Source organism: Cloeon dipterum, chromosome 1 (genome assembly GCF_949628265.1).
Source record: "Cloeon dipterum chromosome 1, ieCloDipt1.1, whole genome shotgun sequence".
NCBI classification, from domain to species: Eukaryota; Metazoa; Arthropoda; class Insecta; order Ephemeroptera; family Baetidae; genus Cloeon; species Cloeon dipterum.
The window spans coordinates 29,937,908-29,951,583 of NC_088786.1; the positions used below are offsets into that span (position 1 = coordinate 29,937,908).

A 13,676-nucleotide genomic window follows, 5' to 3' on the forward strand; every position below is an offset into this window, starting at 1 on the left:
GCAGGCAGCACAGTTTTCACACAAGCATAGGCACACGTCGTTCCAAAGGCGGCATATCATTTTCCACCTAGCGCCCGCGCGTACTCTTACGCGAATAAATTGCGCCCCCACGTGATTTGCACAGCAATTTCCGCCAGACGACAACAAGATCGCCGCAAATTTGGCGAGCATAGGCTCGGTCAACACCTCTGCCTTCCATCAACGACCTGCTCTCACCTCATTTGGCATAAATTTGTCGGCAAATATTCATGAGCAAATATATTATAAATAGCAGGTGTGTAAAATTTAAGTGGGTAGGAATTTTAAATTCTAAAATTCAATTCACTTATATAATTACAAAATCCGTTGACCTTTGCACCAATTTTTCATTTTTTTCTTCGTAATAGAAGATTTTCCATGAAATAGTCTGAGAATATTGAAATTAATATTAAAAATACGCACACTAAGGGAAGTTATATTTTTTAACTATATTTACCTTATTGAGGGACTATTATTGTGGAAATTTAAACTTCATTGGTTGAGTTTAATTAAATAACTCTGAATTTCAATTATGATGAAGTCTATGTTATTAAATTTCCACTATTCAGCAAAACCCCGAGCGAAAATTTGCTCTCAATAATGAAAGAGGGTACATATGAAGAGACGTAAATTTAGTCAATTATTTTTCAAGTGTAATTGGAAAATTTCCTAATTCTAGACACAGGATCTTCCTTAAATTTACAGCCTGAGATGAATTAAGGGTTGGGATTTTTAGACAAGAGGAAGGAAATTTATTTTAAGATAAATTACAACCTTATAATGAATCAAACATGCAATTTTTATTTGATCTTTCCATATAATAATATGTCGAGATTAGGGCGTAGGTGGCCATAGCTTGGAAAATCTGCTAAATGTGAGACATTTGTATGGAAATCTCAGACGCACATATATCCAGAAGGGGAGGCGAGCAAGCATTATACCTTAAGCTTAACAAATGGTTAAAATGGCAAAGAGGCGCGGAATAAAGGGGGTGGGTGGTGTAAAAAACTCGCCTACCGCTGATAACAAAAGTCCAAACACGCTGGCCTGCGCGCGGAGCTGGCGAGAGCGAGAGAGAAAGCCCAAGAGAGATGACTTTCTCTCTTCTCCATAATGTCTGCTGTGCGGGGGTGCGATAATCTGAATAAGGAGGGTGTGCAAATGGAGAGTCCCAAGGGTGGCTCCGCATCAAAAGATTGAAATGAGACTTATTTGAAGAAGCCTGCTCGTCGGCTGCTCTGCAGAAAAGTTCAAACCTCTTATATTTCTCGGAGGAGATGGAGCCGACGAGATAACAAGTCGCCGCCGCCGCCGCTGACGACGAGATGTTCAAACGAACGCGAAAGGCGGCGTCATTTGCACCCACCGCCTCCACCCGCCCGCATGTCGGTCGTGCAAACACGTTAATTAATTCACTCTCGCGCGCGGCACGCAACTTCAAAAATCGAATGTGAACGGCTGATGAATAAGTCGCACTGCCGAGATTTAATTTTCGTCGAGTTTCGCATTTCCCTTGAGAACTCAATCAAAATGCGAGAAGAGGGTGGTTTGAAAGGCAATTGCATTACAAAAAGGTAATTAAAGGAGAGCACGCGAATTCGTTTCGTAACGAAATTCTTAGAAGGAGCAGAGAATTGGTTGGGTAAGAAAATTCTGCTTGTGGGAAAGCCTCAAATTTAACTGATCAAAGTTCTATTTAAAACGAATGGCTATGACATATGCCTTGAGCAGTAAATAAGAAAACCATTTTATTGCTTTACAATAGAGTAAAAATTATTTCTCCCGGAAAAAAATGTAGCATATACTCATGGTTAAACTGAGTATAATGTGTCATATTTGACTAGAAGAAATGCCATAATTTTCAAGTGCATATATTCCATCTGGGGGAAATGCCTTTTGCGTCTTTTGTCGGTGAGTAAAATTCGCAAAATTCCACTGGCGCACATACTGGGAGTGGGTGTTTGTGGAAGAACAAAAGAGCCGAGCGCCTTATTTCGTGAGCGATATGAAATTCCCCAAATCATTTTCTCGTGTATGAAGATAAAATAAAAGCATTTCTGTATGGATGCGGGCAAGAAGGAGAGACGCGAAATGCGAGAGAGAACTTTACATATTTATTCGGCGGCCTGTTCAAGGTGCACCCTCGAGCATTCCATTTCGCAAAAGCGTATGTGCCGTCCGCGGAGAGCGCGCGCGCGCGCGCGCGTGCATTTGTATTCAAACCTAAACTACCCTCTGAGATAACGAAAATTACCCTGCCACCGCTTTTCGAATTTATTTTGTTGTTGCTTCCGGCTATGTTGCACGAGAAGAATTTTTATTGAGCCGTATCCATTTTAGAAGAAAACCCAGCAAAATCTCTATTAGAAAACTACAAGGAATATTTACCCAAGAATGATTTGTTTCCCACTGGCGGGCTCTATTACGAAATTCAAAGGCTGGGTGTTCATGGGTTGGTTGGTTCACGAGAGAATTTGCAGCGATGAGACTCTCAGGGCGGAGAATGTGCGTGCACAACATCATTAAAAGTTTAAGTACGTCGGAGAAGTTTGCAATTGCGCAAGCAGCAACAACAAAGGCTAATATCTGCCGACGCCCACGTGCCAGATAATTCCTTTCGACCATAGAGTGATGCCGCATTATAATTCACGGAATTAATAATAAATTTAGGTTTAATGACGAGTGTGGACACAACTAATTCTTTTTATGTCCGTGGGAAAGAACATTTTGCAAGACAGTTTTAGTATCCAAGGGATGAGTTAGCATATTATATAATTTTTATATTTCATCTTTAAATAAAGTTTCACAAAAAATTGAATTTGGTCCGAAATTTATTGGGGTTTTAAGGTTAAAATAAAGAATGAGAAAATACAACGCATTCATCATAAGACTTTGTGTTTGTTTCGCTCCCAAACAGAGAGGAAAAGGCAAAATATTTATGAAGTGCGTGTAAGGTGAGACGGTCGACGTCTCTCATAAATAAACATGCTCTTGTGTTTTGTGTGTACCGGAATAATATAATGATAATAATTTCTTTCAGCTCTGTTGGCTCATCGGATTAGAAGGCGAGCGAGCAAGAAGAGGAGTTAGAAAAGTGCACCACGCCCAATTTGTTAAAGAGGAAATATCATATTTAAGGGGCCGTGAATCAAAACAACACTGAGGTGTTCGAATCTCATTTCAAAAAAAGGCAGCCAGTCTAGATAGTGAATAGAATTGCTCTCGTAATTCATTTCTTTTGGCCCACGTCAATATTCAAATTAGGATGGAAAAACAAGTCGAGCGCAGAGACTAAAAATTCGTATATATTTATTTAAATCAAAGCTATGCTCGCTGAAAAGAGTTTCACGCCCATTATAAATTTTCTCCTTCTTTTAAAAATGTTTAACGATTCCTATTTGCACACGAGAAAGAGCATTGCTTGGATCGCAGACCTAATTTGCCGCTCATTAATAAAAAGAAAAGCAAAGAGAGCCTACTGTCTGCTTGGAGGTAATTAAGCAAACAAAGAGACCATTTTTTTAAACACATTAGTTGAGAAAAACGAACCAAAAGCACTGGAACGTGAATTTTAGGATAATTTTTTCTGAGCAAATACTTAACTCAAACAGAAAAAAACAGATAGTTTGAAAAGACTTCCAACGAATTATATTTACTGACAGAAACCTCTGGATACAGTCAAAAATTTAAATCAAAATTAGATTGTTTCATCAACATGACATTTTGCGATCCAATTGAAATTGTTCCGAAAGTGTTCAATCTGCCTATAACACACACATCTTTGCCCTTGGGAAATCTTAAATAAACGCTAATACTGACCTCATAATCGGAATCCAGTTTGGGTCGAAAATTGGTCCGGACGGTTGCGAAAAATACGCATCAGCGGCTGAAACAAAAATTTTAATTACTGTTATTTCATTCGAAAGCTGTTGTAATTTATCGGTGATAATCGAGCAGCCATCACAACAAATAAATTACTCTAATTAATGACCCAGTGCACGTTGTTTTGATGATAAATTGATCAACAGCCAGCAAACGCGCGAGCGGCCTAATTAGAATTTATCGCCCTTTGACGGGAGCTGCCATTTTTGCTTTTTTATTATTCATTCATTTTGCTACATTTATTAATTTACGGCCACGTGCAGTATGGGATTTTTTGCACACACGATTCCCGCGGATTTTTGCACCTGCTGCCACCCACTCTCACTTTAATTAGAGTTGATGGGCAGCCTGTGCTTTTGCAAAATCACACAGGTGTGAAAAACGCGGTGCGTGCGAGCGGCGAAAACACACATGCTGTATGCGGCACAGCCCTTTATCCAGATGCATATCAAAGGGATGAAACTTGGAAGTTTAAATGGGTCTAATGTTTGGATTGTGAGGTGTTTTTTTGCAAAAAAATTATCGGATTTGTGTCGCAGCACAGTTTATTTTTGTATATATGTATAATTTATTCGACACCTATGTGTACAACAGAATTAAATATTCCATGTTGTAAAGAGGGTATTTTTATATTTATTTATTAGTTTGGATTAACGTGATCCTACTTGTCCACTATATACTAACTTGACTTGTCTTAGCACAATCGAGATTGTTGAAGTCTTTGAGGGTTTGAATGTTTCCAAATATCAATCCATATGAGGCAACTGGAGAAATGGCTTAATCAAACAATTTTTTAGCTGTACAGTTTATACATATTATGAAATTTAAAACTAAACAGGAATTCTGACTGTTTTGTTTAACGAAAATTGCTGGATTTTTCACAGTTAATTCCAGTGCTTGCTGGATAAGTTCAGAAAATTTAATAGCTTCGTGAATTATATGGTTCAAATGCCATACATACGCTTCGATCTCAATAAACAACGAATCAAAAGGGATTAGAAGTATCTAGATTTTAGTCAAATTAGTAGTAAAATGATCATTTTACTTCCATCTGTTCAATTTTATTTTTTCCAATGATTCTCATTTTATTAAATTTCCTCCGTGCCTAGATTCCGTTATAAAGTTCCTTTATACAGTACAAAGTTCGATATCTCTCTGATTTAAAATTGTGTCGGTTCTTTGTCATTCTAATCCACCCTATTTTCATGACATGCAAAAAATATGTCTAGGAGTGACACAAATAACGTGTTATATGAATAATTAATCGCTTCATTAGTTCGAATTACACGCATGAGGAAACGTTGACTGGCTGGTGAAGAGTGTCGTCAAGCTGCTCGAAAAGTATCCGATTTCGGCAGCTTTTGCTGCGGAAAAAGGCAAAAGTGCTCGTGTCTGTGTGAACGAGTGGATCAGATTTCGGTCCAATATTTACAGTATCTCTCTCTGGGTCTCTATCTCTCTCTCACGCGTCGGTGCAGTGCGGCGGCTGGCTCGTTTTTCATCGCGCCTATAACGACCTGAATGGCCGGGTAGATTAAATGAATAGGACAAAATAGGTGTGCGCGCCAGCCAGCGGTTTCCCTAACACACAAAGCGTGCGTGCCTTTTATTCAGTCGGAACACACGAGTTTTGACAATGGAGCGGGTTCCTCTGCTCGATTCTTCACACATGGCTTGCACCGCAAAATGAGTAAAATGATGATGAATAATATGGACCTGCGTCAACAGGGGTGCTGGAGGTTCATCTGCCTGTGGTAATTTCAGCACTCGTAAAATATATGAGTCCACAAATTTCTTGATAATAGGAATTTGTGGTAACAGAGAGGGGAAATCTGGAGCAGTAAACACTCAGTATAACACAGGGTATGAACTTCATTAAGAACAAGTAATTTGTGTACTTTTCAGTTCCTATCGCAAGTTATACTGACTGTCAGATTGGTGGAAAGATTATAGCTTGAAAATTTAGAAGCATATATCAGAAATCTGTCTATGCTATTGGAACTCGATTAGTTTTCTGTAGTAATCTTCAAGATCACTAGTTTTCTGAATGTATACGTTCATTAGCAAGCAAATTAAATATTCCCCGTTATTAATTGTGTTTATTCCGCTAAATTTATCATTAGGAGAGACGTCGATAAATTGATAATCATCATTGTACATCACATATTTTAATATCGATGTAATTTTTTTACAAAATTTTGCCACTTGACGATTTCAAAGGTTTTTATCGCTGCAGTCTCTCAATTAAATTTAGTTAAAACAGGGAAATTAAACTCAAAGATTTGTTCGGTAGATGACATAACTAAAATTAGATGTATTTCAGTCGGAGGTAATCACAACACACGCTCAGACTACATGTTTTTTTTTAATCTAACTCACAGCAGTGTGCTTTTTCAGCACCTCGGCAGTAATTTGGCCAGGCTGATGAGGTGCCAGAGTCGGCGTCTTGGCCGCGGCCCAAATTTCCCTGCGCATTTTTCTGCAGCGGCAGCGAGTGTGAGAAAATACCGTCCCGCCAGGCGAGTGCGCAGGCAGATCCCCAGTAGGCGATAAGGGACGAAAATCCAGAGGCATAAGGAAGAAGAGCAAAATTGAATGCCGTTCTCTGTTGCTGCTGCATATGCTAGGAACAGACAGAGCATAATAGAGAGCGGCCAATGCGTTTGCGGAGGGAGCGATTCTCGGTCTCGGTGCATTGTACGTGTGCGCTCACAAGTGGTTTGGCACCAATTAAATGCATCTTTCAATATTCCGCTTCAGTTGACGTTTCCACGGCAGAGGACGCACAAAGAACTGCTGTGGCGGGTGGGACAGCTGTCGCAAATAAAAACGCCGCCTCGCATCACCATCAGCGCGGCAATTTTTGTACCTTGCGTAACCACGCGCGGCACGGCGCGGCCCGAATTTGGCATGCCCTGTGAACCTGAATGTGTGCAGCAGCCAAGGCGGGCTCGACACCTTTTATCGGAGCCGACGGCTGCAGTGCTGCACACTAAATTATTCATCATCGTTGACAACGCAACTGGCGTTGACACTGAATAGGTCGCGCGCGAATACTGCTCTCTGTCAAAAACATTTTTTTCCCAAGAAAAAGTGATGCATGGCACGAGGATATAAACTTTGCCCTTTATGCAACATGGACAGCTATTGACTGAATATGCTTTTTGCGCTTTTTGTTCAATAAAAAATCTTTCAATCTGCAGTTTTTTAAATTATTCCTAGATTATTGTGTTAAAGCCAAAATTTTTCAAGGTAGCGTTGTTTTTGAGGAAACTAACTGTAAATTTTACACGATTTTCATATGGGGATTTCTGGTCTCCCTATACTGAAATTATAATTTCATTTTTACCAAGGAGTATAATTAAGGCATATAAAACTATTGGATAGATCGCGACGAGATGAAGAAATCAGCTAAAGCACAAAATTTTGAAGTAAATAATCTGCAAAATCAGAAAGAAGATTTAACAGATCAAACAAATAACTCAATTGACAACTTTACTATAATCAAAAATACAATTTTCAATTTATAACCTAAACATAATATTCATTTTTAAATTTAAAATTATCAAATAGCTCTTGGTGGCTAACTAAGTTTGGTTAGCTATTAGTGAAACTTTGAAACAAATAATTAAATGATACGTTCTTGTAGTGCACATAGCGGCTGTTTTTGCCCCTCAGGCCTCATCAGCAGTACTTAAACTAAAAAAACATGGTACCACAGTATTATCTGCAGAGAATTATGAGTCAGAGTTCGTCGAAAACATCCGCTTTTATACATTGCTGATTTTGAGCAACACATCTATACATTTTGAACTTCGTTTCAAGACAGCATTTTTTATAAGTTCTTGCAAATACAAAATTTTGCTCGCGTAACATTGTAATTTAAAAAAAACGCTAAAATTTGCATATTATTGATCAGTTTACTATAATATAGTTAAAAATGTCGGGGTAAATAGCGAGTAGCATACATTTTTCCAAACGACCATGGCATAATGGTTACGTTTCATTCACACAAACCGAATGTAATAATGTCAAAGAGCGGTGTCTTGAAAGCGGATTCAGTCAAGAGTGAACATACGAACACTGTTAGGGGCACCTTCTTGATCGTTGCCTCGCAATAACGTGTGCTGTAACTGTATGTTTCGTGTGCTCGCATATCATTGTGCGTATATGTACGCCCGCGGCGCACAATGGGACGCTTTTATACACAGGTACGGGTAGACCTGGATGCGTGTGTGTGCGTCCCTCCGTGCACAAATGTGCCTCTTTGTCCTGCGGAGCGAGCACACTTTTGTCAGATATATTGTCATTCGGCGTCACAAAAAAGTCCTAGCTCACGTTGACGATGCATTCGACAGATATCACATGAACGGCTGATTGTGTAATATAGAAAGAAAGCATTCCAATTTGTAAAAATGACGTGAAATATTACAAAATATCTCTATACAATTAGGGCCAAATATTTACAGGGTATTATTTTAAATGTCATTGTACGTTTTCATCAAAACCACACCAGGAAAACTCAAATTTATCGAAGAACAAATGATGGAAGGTTTTCACTAAAAGAACGCTTAAATTCTTCAATCTGTTTCACTTGTTCTGGAAGTTTGTTGTACACTATATCCATAAGAGTGTATAAAGCACACTTCCCAAACAACTAAACAAGGTAGAAAAATCAAGCCTTCTTCCTTGATTTTCACATGTTTCAGAAAAAAATAAAATGTAAGAGAATTCATCCGTTGCGATCTCAGAATCGATCCTGCTATTGTGCATTCAGCTCTGAAAATGATATCTTTTGATGTGCTGTAAAAAAAATCAGTTCAGTCAATAGCCGTAGAAAAACGGTATAAACCCTGGGAAAGTGTTTTTATTTCAAATAAAATTAAATAAATCAACATAAAAAATGTTTTTCTCGTTTTTCAAATGATTTGCTGTGCCGACTTTGGTTTTGAACACATCAAATGAATCGTTTTAAATGAAGAATGCACAGCAGCAGAATTGAGAATGAAATCGTAGCGAAAGTGCCTTAAATCTAAAGTAACCGCTGGCGCCTTTTATTAGCGGCTTTCCGAACACAACGAGCTTTTGCAACTGGTGAATATATTTAGATTTGTTGTATGTGTTCTGATTTTTCCAGGAATTTCCTATTCAATAAATAAAAAGGCTTTTGAGCACAATTATAAGTTTCGTCCCTTCCAATTGAAAAGCTTGAACTACATTCTATTTCCAATCATATGAATACAGCGCTGTTTAATAATAAAAAGGGATTATTTCTGCTCGCCAACACATAGAAGCATAATAGCCATTAGCGGAGAAGTTTAACCCACTCGTGAATTATGAATGGGTGGATTTGCACCCTTTACGCTCTCGCTCTGTTCTCACAATGAGCAAAGTGGTGAAGTGTACAAGTTTCAACAATATCCTCCAACAACAAATAGAACAGGAACTGCAGGCTGCATGGAGTGGGTGTTTTGTTTGAGACTATTTTGATGGTTCGCTGACGCGCGTTCCCGGCGAATGGATTTTTTTGACAAAAATTGCAGCTGCCATTTACAAGTGTAATTCCCGGATAAAGCGAACGGTCGGGCCGCATTTTATTTATTTACACTCGAGCAGTTTCACAATAAAGGGATCACAATCTTTTCATACGCGCTCCTGTCAAATGAGACTTCTTCCAGATTACATTTTGCCTTAAATCCGCGATGACAAGAAAATGAATGACGCTTTCACAAGGCTCACAAGCAGAAAAGATGTGCAGGCGGCGCAACAGGAAAGTAAAATGTTTATCAGTATAGAGCAAGGATCAGCCAGATTGAATAAATTCTGATATGAAAAATTTCAATTAAAAAGGTATGCCTCTAAAGAGTTGTAGGGTAAAAAAGTTAAATAAAAATGTTCACAATTTTTCTTTGTCACAATCTTCCTGATTTAAATTCACAAAGTTCCACGTTAAAGATTTAAGATATGACGAACCCTTTCTAGGATCAATCAGACAAAAAGTAATTTTGATGAGAAAATCTATAGCATGAAATGGTAAAAAACTAAATTTGTCAACTTGCATTGATTTGTGATATATTTAGTACCTGCTACAGCTATTTTAGGACAACATTTGCAGTGCAAATGAGCGTGAAAATGGCAGAATTAAGTGTGCAAATTGAATGACGGGGCGTGTGAGCCGGAGATTAGCCCCCTTTGTGATGATGAAGAGCGCGTGTTTATTTGCATCTGGCGAATTGCATCCATCACGCTTGGTCGTGTTAAGACGGCGGGGGCGAATTCTCTTTTCCCGACCGCCCTCAAAGAGAATATGGAACAGCCAGCGAGCCTTACGGCGAGAGGAGCGAAATGAAAAATGTAACTCCATTATTCAGATCCGGCAGGGCCGCGTCTTGAGAGCCTTTTAAATTTTTCATACACGCGGCCTCTTTTAATAATTCAGGCTCGCAGCGCCAACAACTTTATCAGCGCGCCAGTTTTCTCTGCTCTCTCTATCTTTCTCTCTCTCTCAGATTCTCTCTCTCTCTCTCTCTCTCTCTCTCTCTCTCGCTCTTCGTGCAGAAATTATTTCCCACCAACAGATGAGACGGCGAGCAGCCGTTTGCAGCAAATTGGGAAAACCACTTGACGATCCAGAATCCATTAGCTATAATCTCAAATTGAGCTCTGCGGTCTCCAAAGTTTCTACCAAGTGATTTTTCCGCGCATCAAAATGAGTAATTGAAAGAGCGAGTAGTTGTTGTGCAATTTACAATATTTTCTCGCATTAAAAAAATTAGGATCAGTGCTAACGAATGCGTGTGAGTCGAAATATTACATCAGTGCACGAGGGAATCAATAAATTGGCTTTACAACCAGAATAACGCCAAAGCGATAATTTTTTTATCAAAATTCCGAATTGGCCATTGACGCAATAAACTTATTCAGCGTGGACACTCAAAACGAGCCACCGGAGCGTAATTCGGTAATTATAATTTAATTGTGTGTCACCACTCCCGACGGGCAGCAGCTCGGTTTTCCGCGCGTATATCAAATTATCCTCATCACCATTCCGAATGCAAATTAGCGCCCACTCGTAATAATAAATATGGACACACACACTAAAAGGCCGCAGCTTGTTACCGGCTTGAAATGGCGCATTTTTCTCACACGCGCGTCCGCCCCCAAGCGTAGCCTGACGAGCAACAACTAGTTTATCTGCTGAATGCGATCAGCCTAAGCGATAAAATTCAAATGACCTGTTAATTTCACACTCGCCAAGCTCTGCGCTGTAGAGCAACACTTGTTTTTTCTTCTCTTTGAATCCGACACCGCAAAACTTGTTCGGTTTTGATACGGCCAGCTATATTTTATAGAAGCGAACGAGTAACGCACTTTGTAAAATATGCGGATTTAATTTTCACAACGTGCTGAGTAACGAGAGATTTATTGGAAACGTCTATAATATCTCCGTCAGATTACGGAAAGTAGAATTTAATATTTTCAACAGTATGCGGTATAGGGGACTTGGGATATTGCATTTCGTTGGCGCCATACGCCACATTTTTGCAATAATAATTTTACTCAACGTTTTTCCTCTGGGAAATTAAATAATTCTAATTCTTGGTGAATGCAGTTTTATTGCTTTTGACACGCTACTCCGCAGTACTCTGCATTATTATTCTTATCCTCGCCTTTGTTTCTTGGCACGATATAAGAGAGCGACAAAAGTGCATTCTTCTCTACACCATAAAAAGGGCATAAAGTTGCGATCTACATTTTGATCGCTGAGTTCACACTTCAAGCGACTTTTCTGGCGTTGGTTTAAGCTTGGCATTTTGCTACAAGCCAATTAAAAAAAACTGCTCAGTTTATTTATTTTAATTAGCAAAAGCGCCCACAACATTAACATTCCTTTTTACATTCAAAGAGTAATATTTGGAAATTTCAAGTGTTCATTTAGCCATTCAAAATAAAACCTTAATAATCCCAACTATTAAAGTATAATATGGTCCCAAGAGACTCTGTTCTTATTCAGCGATCGTTGGCTTTAATTTTCCTCCCCTCCTTGCTTAATACATTTTAAACTACCATTTTATTACTTATTCGCGTTCAGCATGGCAGTCGTTGTCGGGCAAAAAAATAATTTGGAGAACATCCTGCTTTTTCGCATGATGGCCGCCGCGCGGTGTTGTGTTTTATTTCATGCACGAGATGCAGCAGCGATCGGAAACAACGAGTGCACGCTATTATGAGGAAGCGGGGAATTAAAGCGAGCGAGTTGACATGCTCGGCGATTGGCAGCTCAGGCAATTGCACTGATGGGCGGCCACACTTCAGGGCCAGGTGGCCCCGGGAATCCACCCAAGCGTCCACTCGGGGGCGGGAATAATACACAATTAAATCGCCTTCCGCGTCCGATCTTTTTGTCCCTGCCGCTCGATTTAACACCATTCACATGTCCGTGTGGAATTTTGTTTTGAACTCACGCAGGATCGGAAATTGTAGACGCACCTTTACAGCTTTATACCTTCCTTTCATTTCCTCTCGAGTGGATTAGATGTTAAAAGGTATTGATCTCGATTTATTATACTTGACAGCTAAAGCTTAAGTTGAATTGAATTTTAACAATTAACCCTCTTGAAAAAAAATAAGTGGCTAGTTTCGTATGAAAGGTTTTAGCTATAGCAGGTTGAAATTATTTACTTTAGGAGCTTCTACCTGAATGACTACTACTGTTGCTTGATAAAAAAAATAGATTTCAAAATACCCTCCCTGCGGAATTGTTTTTATCGCTTTCTGCTGCACTTCCTCTCGCCTGTTCCCGTGCAGGCAAGGAAGGTGTTTTCGACCAGGATATTAAGCAACGTTTGACGCGGCGAGGGAATTTTTTACTCGTATCGAAGGCAATGTCAGTTTCCGGTGACCGTCAGCCTTGTGCGCTTGCATTGCGCAGAGAAATTCTTGGAAAACGTTAATGAAATTCAGCCTTCCTAAAATTAGCCTTAATCTCTAGCGGCATCGCCGTGAATAACAGAAATAAACAATTTAAATATTTGATCGTTGTTAATTAGAACAAAAGGTGAGAGCCAAGTCCTTTGAGAATTCCTACGCTAATTACCGCGAAATAGATCAATATCGCAACGAGCAGAGCGAGCCACTAGGGAACCTTCCAGAAGCAGCTTTATTAAAGATCGCACTCGCAGATCCTGAGCTGCTGATGCTGTCCAATAAAATGGAGAGAGTTATGGCGACAAAACAGAGGGCCATTAATGTCATTGCGGTGCCTGCGATTGTTACCAGCAGTTCCCAGCGGCGCGCAGATCCTGATAAAATGCATTAGCCATGAGCCGGCAGTAATTCTTTGCCTGCTGGAGAGCACCAACAGCAACAGCAGGCCAACACGAAGATTGAAACAAGTTGAGACACAGACCAACAAAATAAATGTCAAGCACGATTCACTTGCTTGTATAAACCTTATTTGTTCATTTCTAAAATTGGTGGTTATTGGGCCCGTGATTTGAATTTTATTCAAAGCATTCAATTGGTAATTGGAATATTTAAAAAGGAACAATTTAAAAATTGTTCAGGATGGTCTGTTTATTTTTTTTAAATATGCGAAATATGCAAATAAATATTAAACAAGGCAGCTGCGAAACGACGCCAATATAGCCAGCACCCACGGCTGCAGCCACCGTCTGTGCGAAGCGTATTCGGCCAAGGAGCTTTTTCCTTCAGGTTGGTGAAACCGTGGAACGACCTGCCACTGCGGTCGAGTTTACCCCCTGTGAGTAGCATCT

The 13,676-nt window shown here is 39.6% G+C and overlaps 1 protein-coding gene across 2 annotated transcripts in view; it reads right to left on the bottom strand.

Annotated features, from left to right (window-relative positions):
• Window positions 1–13,676, bottom strand: part of pxb — a 132,511-nt gene that overhangs the window by 108,479 nt on the left and 10,356 nt on the right. For both annotated transcript variants that reach the window (XM_065475420.1, XM_065475422.1), the window contains exon 2: window positions 3,838–3,904. The gene's annotated coding sequence lies outside the window, so the exon portion shown is untranslated. The remainder of the gene's footprint in view (window positions 1–3,837; window positions 3,905–13,676) is intronic.